We start from the raw sequence: 13,217 nt of genomic DNA on the forward strand, positions 1-13,217 counted from the left end.
CTTGATCAACAACTATGAAGATACTTCAAGGTGTAAGTCTAAAACTTAGGCATTTAAGACATACTGTTAGCATAATCACCAAATTTCCTAAGGAAAAGCCCAGAGCTGCACTGTCTAACACAGGAAGCTACTTGTGGCTACAGTGTCCTATATTGGACTGCAAAGATATAGAATATAGCCATCATCAAAGAAGTTCTATTGGACAGCACTGATCTAGATGTAGCCAGATAATACAGTTATGCTGAGTAAATTCAATTCTTCAATAAAGTTTAGATAACAGAAAGGTTTTTTAAAAACACATTTATAAAAGGGAAAAACTTTCAAAAATAGAATTCAAAGGCAAAAATTAAGATGTCATTATGTTAAGTAAAACTGCTTAATAAATAGAAGCTATCCAGCAAAGGTTACCAAAAATGCTAACATGTCTAACGATATAGAAAATTCATTCTTTATCCTTTAAAAAGTTAAAGTCTTAATTTTACCTGTATTAAGATCAGTTTTCTAAAGGAGGAGGTGGCACAGGAATTCGGCAGAGTTCAAGTGGGGAATTCATTTGTTAAGAGTTAAATATTTTCCAATTCTATAAAAAATACAAATAGAAAACTGAAATATTGAAGAAATAGTCTCAAGAATGTAATACAAAGAACAGTTTTGATAGGCATTTATAATACAGCTTATCTAATTTTAAGAAATAATTATAGATCCAAAAATTTCTGTAACAACTAGCATACTTGCATACCTTTATCAAACCTAATTAAAATGCATTATTTTGAAGACAGAAAGTCTGAATTTTAATTTCAAATTTGCCATTAATTATCTATAAGACCTTGAGTAGATTACTTAAATTATCTGGTGCCTCACTTGCATTATCTGTAATATTAAGTCCCTTCCAGACAAAAATTATATGACTCTTTTGAAACATGTTATAGTGGTTTTTCTTTCTCTCTCTCTCATACACACACACACACAAACACACAATCATTTTAAAAATACCCTCATTAAAATCATAATATGCAGTATAAAACCAAGCTTAAATAATAAGTATCATAAGCTACAAAATTATTTTGGTTGAGTTTCACATAACTGAAAAACTTACCTTTTATAGAAAAGAACACAAAAAATGCTATTATGCTGAATTTTTGGCAGAAAAACACATTAAAAGATTGTCAGAATCATTTTCAAATTGCTAAAATGGAGACTTTTCTTAGAAAGTAATAACTATTTTCATGTGTTTGCTGACTACATTATGCTCTCCTTTCTTTGATACAAAGAATACTGTGATGAAATTCTCTTAGAATTATATTAACTGAAGATGTGTCAGGACCCCCTACTCCACTACAGCAGCTGACACTTTATCTCATATACTGGGCTTTCACATGTGAGTTTTGTTTTATGAGAAGGTTCTGCAGTGGAGGGAAGAACTTGAACGGGACTAAGGGAGTATTTCTGGAAAGACACAAAAGAGACTGGTAGTACTTTAAGAAGGGGCACTTGATGGAAATAGGGTGTACCTTGGGAATTTTGAACCACAACCACCAAGACAATTGCCAAATTGAAGCAGTCTGTAGGCAGAATGGCTATGTGGGGAACCTCTACAGAGACAAATCTCCCATAGTCTTCCAGGGCCAAGGAGATAGATAACTCAGTAGACTCTCAATTTAAAAAGTAACAAACAAAAAGGCCAAATGATAAGAACAATGAGTTTTATTAAACTTTAAGACAACCCTAAAATAGCTCAATCTCTGTCTGGTTGAAGGTAATTAGGTCCTTACCAATTTGTGCAACAGAGAAAAATGTGATCCCTACTGGGAACACTGTATAGCACCTCTATGGTTCTTTCATATACAAAGTCTGGCACACAATTTAAAAATTACTAAAAATACAAAGGGATAAAAAAAAGACCAATAATTAAGAGAAAACTAGACAAGAGAATCAGACTCACAGACATTTTAAAAATGAAGTTAATACACAAGGACAATTATTTAAAGTAATCCTGATTAATAGAAAACAGAAGGGGAAATGTACAAAACTGCTGAAGATGCAACATTTCACTAAAGGATTAGGAACTACAAAAATAATTAAATAAGCACTCTAGAACCAAAAAACACAATATATGAAACTAAGAACTCAATATAGAGCCCTCTCAGCATAGCCGGCAGCACATCAGTCTTATAATCTGAAGAATTCAATATATTGATCTTAGAGCAAATGAGACACAGCGGAAAACAGGATGAGTTAACTAGAAGACAAATCAATAAAAAATACCCGAACCGAAGCATAAAGAGAAAAGAATGGAAGACAGAGGAAGGGGAAAGGGAAAGTAGTGAAAGGAGGAGGGAGAAGTTTAAGACAAATGTGACACACACTCACAATGTCTAATGTGTGTGTGTGTGTGTATCACATTTCTCATATATATACATAAAACAGAAGTCCTAGAAAAGAAGAGAAACTGATAAATGTAATATTCTAACAAAGAATAACTGGGAGTTTTCAAAAACTGATGAAAGAAATCAATCTAGAGATTCAGAATGCTTTGCCAACACCAAGCAGGATATATTAAAAGGAAATTCTACCTAGGATGCCATAAACTAGGGAAGGAAGGGAAGAAGTAAGGCGGAGGGGAATCATAAAAGCAGCCATAGGAAAAAAAAGAGTTGCTCTTCGCAAAACAGTAAGACTCACATATTTCTCAACAGAAATAACAGAAGTCAGAATATAATAGAACAACACTGTTAAAGGGCCAAAGAGAAAACAACTGCCAATCTAGAATACTATGCCCAGCAAAACTATCCTTCAAAAATAAAGGTGAAATTTTAAAACTTGCAAAAAAAAAAAAAAAAAAAAAAAAAAAGATTCTCACCTTCTCACCTACAAGCCTGCACTAAAAGAGACTTAAAAGGAATTATTCAGGCAGAAGGAAATTATCCTAAATCATAAACATGGAAACGCAGGAATAAATAAACAATATCATCTGCTCAGTTCTGGGGCATAAAAATATATATATATCAGGGTAAATAGTGTAAGGAAATGTTAATAGTGACAGTTCAAAACAGTAACTGAAATGCCTTGTAAGGTTTAAAGGTTCTAAGATTTTTAGCAGTTGTGTGACACTAGTAATAGTAATAATTTGTATTATACTGTAAAAGTTAAAGAAGGAAGTTGTAATTTTTAGGATAACCATTACAATAAAATTATATATATAAAAAACAAGTTAGAAGGAAAATATAACATTTAATCTAAAAGCAAGCAAGAAATTAAAAAAAAAAAACAAAAAAACAGATGGGCCAAATAGCAAATGACAGTAAGATTATACATATAAACCCAACTATATTAATAATTATATTACAGTATATAGACCAAGATTGTCCAACTCACAGCCCAGGGCGGGCTTTGAATGTGGCCCAACACAAATTTGTAAACTTTCTTAAAACACAATGCGATTTTTTTTTTTTTCAGCTCATCAGCTATCATTAGTGTTAGTGTATTTTATGTGTGGCCCAAGACAATTCTTCTGCTTCCAATATGACCCAGGGAGGCCAAAAGAGTGGATAACCCGATATAGAAAAAATTCTTCTAGTAAAAGACAAATTTTGTCAGACTGGATTAAACAAACAAAGAAGCACAGTCCTTAAAAAAGACACACTAATTTCAGAGAAAGATTTAGAATATATGGCAAGAATGATTATTAGAGATTAAAGTAGTATTAATGAAGGGATCGATCCAACAGGAAGATACCACAATCATAAACTTATATGTACCCAGTAACCTCAAAATACATAAAGCAGCAGGGCATGGTGGCTCAAGCCTATGATTACAGCACATTGGGAAGCTTGAGCTCAGGAGTTCAAAACCAGCCTGGGCAACATGGCGAAACCCATTATCTAGAAAACAAACAAACAAACAAAACCAGCGTGTGGTGGTATATGCCTGTAGTCCCAGCTACTTGGGAGGTTGGAAGGATCACTTGAGCCCAGGAGGTCAAGGCTGCAGTGAGCCACGATCACACCACTGTACTCCCGCCTTAGCAACAGAGCAAGACTCTGTCTTTAAAAAAAAAAAAAAGAAAAAAAACACATAAAGCAAAAATTTGCAGAATTAAAAGGAGAAAAAGACAAAGCCATAATAATAGTTGGAGACCCACATCTCTCTCAGCAAACTGACAGAAAAGGCAACCAAAACTCAGTAAGATCTGAATGGTGCAATTAATAAACAACCAAAATGACTAATACAGAACACTGTACCTAGCAACAACACAATTTGAATTATCTTCTTTTTTTTTGAGACGGAGTCTCACTCTGTCTCCTAGGCTGGAGTGCAGTGGCGCAATCTTGGCTCACTGCAACCTCTGCCTCCTGGGTTCAAACGAATCTCCTGCCTCAGCGCCTAGAGTAGCTGAGATTACAGGTGCTTGCCACCACCCCTGGCTAATTTTTTTGTTTGTTTGTTTGTTTGTATTTTTAGTAGAGATGGGGTTTCACCACATTGGCCAGGGTAGTCTCAATCCTCTGACCTCGTGATCCACCCACCTCGGCCTTCCAAAGTGCTGAGATTACAGGCATGAGCCACTGCACCTGGCCTAAAATTACATTCCTAAATTATCTATAGGTCAAAGAAGAAATCTCTACAAAAATTTAAAAAATAAGCTGGGTGTGGTGACGCACACCTGTGGTTCCAGCTACTCAAGAGGCTATAAGGTGGGAGCATTGCTTGAGCCCATGAGTTTAAGGCTGCAGTGAGCCGTAACTGTGCCACGGCACTCCAGCCTGGGCAACAAAGTGAGACCCTGTCTCAAAAAAAAAAAATTCCCCCAAAACAAAACAAAGAGAAAACCATGTCAGTATAAAATGGACACATTTCTTAAAAAATATAAATTACTAATGCTGAAAGAAACAGAATATCCAAACAGCCCCAAAGCAAATAAAGAAATGGAATGTATTATTAAAAATCTTTCCTTAAAGAAAATCTCAAGTAAAGATGTTTTCACCAGTGAATTATTCCAGTTACGGGAGAAACCACACCAAGATTATAAAAGTCATCCCGAGAATAGAAAATAATAAATATGCAGAGGAGGGAGAATCTCTTGAAACCGGTAGGCAGAGGTTACAGTGAGCCAAGATCGCGCCACTGCACTCCAGCCTGCATGATACCCTGTCTCGAAAAAGGAAAAAAAAAAAAAAAAAGAATGAAGACTTCCTAACTATTTTTAAGAACCAGTATAATAGCCAGGTGCAGTGGCCCAAGCCTACAATCCCAGTACTTTGGGAGGCTGAGGCAGGCAGATCACTTAAGGTCAGGAGTTCAAGACTAGCCTGGCCAACATGGTGAAACCCCATCTCTACTAAAAATACAAAAATTAGCCAAGTGTGGTGGTAGGTGCCTGTAATCACAGTTATTTGGGAGGCTGAGGCAGGAGAATCACCCGAAGCCAGGAGGCAGAGGTTGCAGTGAGCCGAGATCGCACCATTGCACTCCAGCCTGGGGGACAGAGCAAGACTCAGTTTCTGAATACAAGGTTAATTAATACAAAAAAAATCAATTGTGTTTCTATAAACCAAACACAAATTTTTAAAAATGCATCTTACAACAGCTTAAAAAAATAAGACTAGAAATAAATCTAAGTCTTATTTATAAGAAAAGTCTTATGTATAAGAAAACAAGAAAACATTTTTTAGAGAAAATAAAGACGGTTTAAATAAAGCAGAGGATATACCATGTTCATGAGTTGGGAAGACTCATAAAGATGTCAGTTCTCCCTCAGTTAATCACTCCCTTAGTATTAAGCATATGTATTGCCTAATCTGTCATTGTGTGGGGTGGGGGCAGGAAAACTGTAAGATCCTGGCACAAAAACCAGCCCAAAACTGAGATTGGACCAAGACCATAGAGAACACCCCAATCCTCAATCATAAGCCTAATACTAGGGAAGGAGAAAAGTGTGAGGAGAGAAGGGCCTTCCATTTCTCAATAAGATAGAGTGACAGAAAGTCAACTTACCTTCTTGCCTGAATTTAAGACATGGAAGAAAGCCGGGCATGGTGGTTCATGCCTGTAATCCTAGCACTTTTGGAGGGCAAGGAGGGTGGACCACTTGAACTCAGGAGTTCAAAACTAATTTGTGCAACATGGTGAAACCCCATCTCCACTAAAACTACAAAAGCTAGCCCAGCACAGTGGCACACACCTGTAGTCCCAGCTACTCAGGAGGCGGAGGCAGGAGAATCACTTGAGCCCAGGAGGCGAGGCTGCAGTGAGCCGAGATCATGCCACCGCACTACAGCCTGGGCAACAGGAGTGGGGGGAAAAGAAAAAACACGGAAGAAAATATGAAACAAAGGTAGGTCACAGTGGCTTACACTTGTTATCCCAGCACTCTGGGAGGCCAAGGCAGGAGGACAGACTGAGCCCAGGAGTTTGAGACCAGCCTGGCCAATACAGTGAAACCTCATTTCTGCAAAAAAAATTTTTTTTAAATTAGCCAGGCACGGTGGCACATGCCTGTAGTTGCAGCTACTCAGGAGACTGAGGTGGGAGGAACACTTGAACCTGGGAGGTGGAGGCTGCAGTGAGAAGTAACTGTGCCACTGCACTGCAGCCTAGGCAACAGAGCGAGACTCTATCTCAAAAGAAAAAGAAAAAATAAAGAAAGAAAATACATGAAACACAAGTTTTCATGACACTGGACGCAGACAATGAAGAACAATGAAGTTGCCTCAACTTCCTTCCTCAAGACTTTCCAGGCTGCAGGCTAAGGAAGAGAAAGGCAAGTGAAAACTCGTAGACTCTCTGAGTTAAGGAGGCAGAGCCAAGAGTACAGGTAGACCAAAGTGTTAGAGGACAGGGTAACGCGGAGAGCTGTACTGAGAACGAACCCTGGAGATCTGCAAAGGATCCCTCTCTAGTAGTCAAACGAAAACTGATCAGCACACTGTATGTGTGAGGAAACTACTAGAAACCAGGAAAAGAAGCACCAGATTAGAGGTAGCAGTGTCCAGAACTTACACAGGGCCAGAAATAGTGCCACTTCTCACCAATTCCATTGAGGATGGGGTCAAGTACACATAAGAGTTCTTCCTAAGTAATGGGGACTTACCAGCCCTACAGCGAACACAGATCCAGTACTCTCTATTAAATCTTAAAATCTTTTTTTTGTTTGTTTGTTTGTTTGTTTGTTTGTTTGTTTTTGAGACAGAATTTCCCTCTTGTCAACCAGGCTGGAGTACAATAGCACGATTTCCAGTCACCGCAACCTCCGCCTCCTGAGTTCAAGTAATTCTCCAGCCTGGGCCACCCAAGTAGCTGGGATTATAGGTGCCCGCCACCATGCCCAGCTAATGTTTGTATTTTTAGTAGAGACAGGGTTTTACCATATTGGCCAGGCTGGTCTCAAACTCCTGACCTCAGATGATCTGTAAAATCAAAATCTGGAACTATTTTCAAATAAATGTAACTGCATCCCAGAGCAGAGTTCGAACACATTTATAGGAATGCAAAACTATCCCACGTAATGCAAAGGTTTAAAAAGTGCTTGCACACTGGAGTTTGCCCTTCTTTCTACTTTTAAAATCTAGCAGCCATGTGAAGAAGCCAGAGCTAGCTTAATGAATAGACATAGGCCGGCCAACCGCCAGCACTATCCAACAAATGTGTGAGTGAAGCCATCTTAAATAACAGTCCCAGTGAAATGACATGAGTAATCTCAGGGAAGATCAAAAAAAGAACTGCCCAAGCCAGGCGCGGTGGCTCATGCCTGTAATCCCAGCACTTTGGGAGGCCAAGGCAGGTGAATCATGAGGTCAGGAGATCGAGACCATCCTGACTAACATGGTGAAACCTCGTCTCTACTAAAAATACAAAAAAAAATAGCCAGGCATGGTGGCGGGCACCTGTAATCCCAGCTACTCAGGAGGCTGAAGAAGGAGAACCATTTGAACCCAGGAGGCAGAGGCTGCAGTGAGCCAAGATCGTGCCGCTGACCCATAGAATTGTGAGCAAATAAAATAGTTGTCATGTTAAGCTACTAAATTTTGGGGCTATACAATAAAGGGTAACAAATACATATGTTAAAGAGGGGAGTTGAAAATCATTCATAAATCTACTATAAAGGACATTAAAAAGTGTTCATCACTAGATAATTTTCAAAACAGATCTTATTAACTGAGTCCCTACCAAGACATTCTGAGAGACACTAAATGCCAGGAACTAGAAACCAGCTCTTAGTTCAAAATGACACAGGTTTGTATTAGCATTAGAACTCAATGCAGCATCCCTTCCTGGTCCCCAGGCTGCAGGGGAGTTAGCCTACTGAAGAAAGTAATGAAAACAGTGATCTAACAAAAATCATAGTTGTCCACTTATAGGTCCTGGATATCAATACTTTTAAATTATCCATATAAATTTAGTGATGTCAATTATCTTTGTCCTTTTTTGGATATCTGCCTGCTCTAGCTACATGGGCTTTCTTAATGTTTCTTGAACATGCCAAACTCGTTCTTGCCTAAGAGGCTTTGTGCTTCTATTCCCTTTGCTGCCCAGCTGCACGCATTGGTTTCCTTCTTACTTCATCCAGGTCTCTGCTCAATCCAAAAAAAAAAAAAAAAAAAAAACAAACCCACTACCCATCACCAATCACAATCACTCTCTATCCCATGATCTGCTTTACTATTCTCCACATTTACTAGTACTTGTTTACTGCCTATTTTCTCCTACTAGAATACATAAACACATAGGAGGTTGTCTTCTTATTCACCACTAAATCCACAGTCCCTATTTCAGTGGCTAGACAAAGCAGGTAGTCACTAGATGTACAGGGAAGCAAGAAAAGATCCCTATTTACCTAAGTGTTATTGGGGTCATGGCAGAGTAATGACCTCAGAAAATCCTCTCCTCCATAAAAGCAACAAGACACTGGTAAAAAGTGTCAGAATGAACTTTTTCAGAACTTTGGAAATTAGGCAAAAGGTTAACGCAATCTGGGAAGTGTTTATTCAAGAAAAGTAGCTGAATCTCTAAGTAGCTGAGACTACAGGATGTACCCACTGTGCCCAGCCATCAAGGAGTTTTAACTTGCCCTATTCCCATTCCACCTCCCCAGCTCCACAGTAGCCTTGAAAACAAAAAGCCCACAATCACACTAAGAGCCAGCAGACTGGCAGCCACTAAAGGTGACAGAATGGTCTGCAATGCCTTCAAAGCCTCATTCTTGAAAAACTAATTATTTGACCCGTCTGATAGTTCCTGGAAGACCCTGATATGGTTCGGCTATGTCCCCACCCAAATCTCATCTTGAATTGTAACTCCCACAATTCCCACATGTCGTGGGAGATGATTAAATTATGGGGTGGATCATTCCTGCTCTGTTCTCATGAATGAGTCTCATGAGATTGGATGGTTTTAAAAATGGGAATTTCCCTGCACAAGCTCTCCCTTTGCCTGCTGCCATCCATGTAAGATGTGACTTGCTTCTCCTTGCTTTCTGCCATGATTGTGAGGCTTCCCCAGCCATGAGGAACTATAAATCCATTAAACCTATTTTTCTTCCCAGTCTCGGGTATGTCTTTATCAGCAGTGTGAAAATGGACTAATACAGACCCCATTTGCAAGGACGTCTTTAATTTGACTTGAAGATCAACCAGTGCAAAGTCTTTTCCCTAGGGGTATTTGTCTAAAACAGGAGCAGTTATTTAATATCCCGGCTGCCTAAGGCAGTGGATACAGTTAGGGCAAACAACAGGCCAGTCAAAAAGCCTAAAAAGAAAAGCTGGGAGCCAGGCACGGTGGCTCATGCCTGTGCACTTTGGGAGGCCAAGGCTGGTGGATGACTTGCAATCAGGAGTTCGAGACCAGTCTGGTCAACATGGTGAAACCCCACCTCTACTAAAAACACAAAAATTAGCTGGACATGGTGGCACACACCTATAGTACCAGCTATTCAGGAGCCTGAGGCAGGAGAACTGCTTAAACCGGGAAGCAGGAAGTTGCGGTGAGCCAAGATCACACCACTGCCCTCCAGCCTAGGCAACAGAGTGAGACCCTACCTCAAAAACAAACAAAAAACCCAGAAAAGAGAAGCTGGGGAATGAGATGTCCAAAAAGGACTCTGAAAAGCTCCAACAACTTCCCGGGAATCCAGAACGTCATATTCATGCAAAGGGATGTGTACTCAGAGCTATATGCATGCTCAGGAATAGTCTGAGAAGCCCTTAAAATCTCATTAGGGGCTAACCTGAGGCTCTGCACACAAGTCACTACTGGAAAATTAATGGCATCTTTTGCAACTCTACTGGGAGAGGATTCTTGCAAGCTTGAGCTTGGTTTCTTCCAGACTTCATTCCATTTGCCTTTTGCTTTGCTGATTTGCCTTGTATCATCTCATTGTAATAAACTATAACTGTGAATAAAATATTGAGTTCTAAGAGTCAATCTTGGAAATCATGAAATGTGGGAATGGTCTTGAGGGACCCTCTACAAAGCTCCTAAGCCCTTTTGACATAAACCTAGTTAATGAAGATAACTTCCTAGCTTCCTGCTAGGACAAGAAGTTCCAGCCTTACCTTGCACAAATCCTGCCTTCAGCCTAGAATGAGACATTTCTCCAAGGAACTCCTTTCAGTAGGAAACAATACTTTAAAGACTACACTATGGGTGCTAAAGCTTGGGCATATCTTAAATACAATTTACTCCCAATTAAGTGACATAGGGGTAGAGAGAGGAAAGGATCCATTCCTTGTGTTTCTAGTAAAAAAAATTTTTCCCCCATAAAAAGTAGTATCCAACTCTGAAGAACCTAAAAACATGTTGGATATACAACCTGTTTAGGTATGTAGGCACAAAATTAAAGTAGAAAAATAAATTCCAAGAAAATATGTTGAATTTTTTTAATTTTAATTTAATTTTAATTTTAATTTTCAGAGATGAGTTCTTGCTGTGTTGCCCAGGCTGGTCTTGAACTCCTGGCATCAAGCAATCCTCCTGACTTGGCCTCCCAAAGTGCTGGGATTACAGGCATGAGCCACTGCACCTGGCCTATGTTGAATTTTAGAATAAACCTTTCAAATACTGAATAAATAAATGTTGGTTTAAACTTTACTTAATTAACTGGCACAGTTCATAATAAGTTCTTCCTAAAGGCAAAAATATTTGAAATATTGGCATCTTTTTTTCTTTTGTGTTTTCTTTTGTATTTTTTCCCAATTTTTTTTTATTGTGGTAAAACACACTTAACAAAAAATTTACCATCTTAACCATTTTTAATGTACATTTCAGTGGTATTAAATATATTCATAATGTTGTCCAACCATCACCATACTCTTTTCATCTTGTAAAACTAAAACTCACGGTGAGCCGAGATCGCACCATTGCACTCCAGCCTGGGCAACAAGAGCGGAGAAAAAAAAAACACTAAAACTCTAAGCTAGGCGTAGGGGCTCACACCTGTAATCCCAGCCCTTCGGGAGGCCAAGGAAGGCAGATTATTTGAGCCCAGGAGTTTGAGACCAGTCTAGGCAACATGGCAAAACCCTGTCTCTATAAAAAATATAAAAATTAACCGGCCATGGTAGTGTGCACCTATAGTTCCAGCTACTCCAGGACTGAGGTGAGAGGAACACTTGAGCCCAGAGTTTGAGGTTACAGTGAGCTACGATCATGCCACTGCACCCCAGCATGGGTGACAGAGTGAAACCCTGTCTCTAAAAAAAAACATAAAAATAAAAATGAAGGACAAGTTATCATAGCTCAATCTGCCACCACCACTTAGAAAGAAGCACAGTGCTGGAAGCAGTGGCTTATGCCTGTAATCCTAACTACTCGGGTGGCTGATGTGGGAGGATTACTTGAGGCCAGTAGTTCGAGACCAGCTTGGGCAACATAGAAAGACCCTATCTCTAAAATTAAAATAAAATAAAGAGGCCAGGCGCAGTGGCTCAAGCCTGTAATCCCAGCACTTTGGGAGGCCGAGACAGGTGGATCACGAGGTCAGGAGATCAAGACCATCCTGGCTAACACGGTGAAACCCCGTCTCTACTAAAAAACACAAAAAACTAGCCGGGCGAGGTGGCAGGCACCTGTAGTCCCAGCTACTCGGGAGGCTGAGGCAGGAGAATTGCTTGAAGCCGGGAGGCGGAGGTTGTGGTGAGCAGAGACCACACCATTGCACTCCAGTCTGGGTAACAAGAGCGAAACTCCATCCCAAAAAAAAAAAAAACAGATGTTCTGCCATTTGGGCCTTAAGATCCAGCAAATTCAGTGGTATTCAAAGTGTCTGTGGTAGATGATAAAGTAGCTGTATAAAGCTACCAGTAGGCCCTAATAGGAGAATCACAACAAGGCACAGAAGTCCATCTAAAGCAGGATTTCTTAACCTTGGCACTATTGGCACTTTAGTCACCCTTGACATTGTGAATGGCTTTTACGTGATAGGATGTTTAGCAGCATCCCTGCCCTCTTCCTACTAGATGCCAATAGCACTGCCCTGAATTGTGATCAGCAAAATGTCTCTAAACATTGTCAAGTGTCCCCCTGGATAAGAACTACTGCTTCTGAAGAGAGTTATGCCCTCTCTGCAGATGACTGCTCTTCTTTTGAGAAATAGCTCCTTGCTTGACTTTTGAGCCCCAGCAGTGACTGACCATGTGACCTGACATACTCTCAAGAAGTGAGTGTTCCAATCCACCAAGCCATAAAGCTATACGTGCTGGCAGTGTTCCATCATTAAATGGAAGTGATATCGTGTGTCAAATGTGAACTTTCAAGGGAACATGGGAGGACTATATTTTTCTATCCTCTTTAAGTCAAATGTGACCTTACGACTTTTTTTTTTTACCAAAGAGCAGAAATCATTTCTGCAGAAACATTTATGTGCCAGTACGCAATTCTCCAGCCCGTTCTTCTCTTGTCACTATGATAATAGAAGCAGAGATAAATATAGATACGCAATGCTGACCCATCAAATGAAGAACAGCTGCCTGGAATCACCCAACTTGCAGCAGATTTTACATGAGAAGAAATAAATCTTTCTTTTTCACATTTTAAGCCTTTATTTGAAGGTTGGTTATTACCACTACATAACCAACTAATCCTGACTACAATGGTTGTAATGAGGTTAGAGCAGGCTCCAAAAGCACAAGTAAGCTAAAAGAACAAATGGCTCAGACACCCATGGCACTTACTTCTACTAATCAACTCTTCCTTAATCTATGGCCCTGTAGAGTTCCCTAAGA

General features: G+C 39.6%; 1 protein-coding gene across 34 annotated transcripts in view; it reads right to left on the reverse strand.

Annotated features, from left to right (window-relative positions):
- Window positions 1-13,217, reverse strand: part of HYCC2 (hyccin PI4KA lipid kinase complex subunit 2) — an 83,590-nt gene that overhangs the window by 61,691 nt on the left and 8,682 nt on the right. For 29 of the 34 annotated variants that reach the window (XM_074009691.1, XM_045368366.3, XM_074009684.1 and 26 more), the window contains exon 2: window positions 483-580. The exons of the other annotated variants lie outside the window; for them this stretch is intronic. The gene's annotated coding sequence lies outside the window, so the exon portion shown is untranslated. The remainder of the gene's footprint in view (window positions 1-482; window positions 581-13,217) is intronic. 34 annotated transcript variants of the gene reach the window in all.

Source organism: Macaca fascicularis, chromosome 12, assembly GCF_037993035.2.
Source record: "Macaca fascicularis isolate 582-1 chromosome 12, T2T-MFA8v1.1".
In the NCBI taxonomy this organism is placed as follows: Eukaryota; Metazoa; Chordata; class Mammalia; order Primates; family Cercopithecidae; genus Macaca; species Macaca fascicularis.